Genomic DNA, 465 nt, shown 5'->3' on the forward strand with positions numbered 1-465 from the left:
CCTCTCAGTGCTTCTACCCGTTTGAGGTGAGAACACAGGAGGATACCGGCTCCACACGAAGGCTATAGAATTTAGCGAACGTGTTGGTGGTCGCCCAGCCCACAGCTCTACAAATATCTGTCAGCGAGGCGCAACGAGCCAGCGCCAAGGAGGATGCAACACTTCTAGTAGAGTGACCTCGCAACCTGAGCGGGCAGGGCACACCCTGTGCCTGATAAGCCAGGGTGATGTCCGTTTACAAAGACACACCCGCTTATTGTACTCTTTTAGAGAAATTGCTCTTTTAGGGAAATGCCCTTTTACGTGCTGAGACGCACAAGGGAAACGGCCATTTGCAGCATGACAGGGGGTAGTGCAGCCTGAAGTGCACAACCCACTCGACACAGGAACGACCACTGCTGAAGCGCCATCCGCCAACACAAAAAGCTCACGAGAGCACGCTAGACTCGTCACACACGAAGCAGT

At 53.8% G+C, this 465-nt stretch overlaps 1 protein-coding gene across 1 annotated transcript in view; it reads right to left on the reverse strand.

Moving 5' to 3' along the window:
• Positions 1-465, reverse strand: part of LOC107706750 (CAP-Gly domain-containing linker protein 1-like) — a 19,218-nt gene that overhangs the window by 6,227 nt on the left and 12,526 nt on the right. The window lies entirely within an intron of this gene.

Source organism: Sinocyclocheilus rhinocerous, unplaced genomic scaffold (genome assembly GCF_001515625.1).
Source record: "Sinocyclocheilus rhinocerous isolate Xijiao unplaced genomic scaffold, SAMN03320098_v1.1 scaffold864, whole genome shotgun sequence".
Taxonomy (NCBI): domain Eukaryota; kingdom Metazoa; phylum Chordata; class Actinopteri; order Cypriniformes; family Cyprinidae; genus Sinocyclocheilus; species Sinocyclocheilus rhinocerous.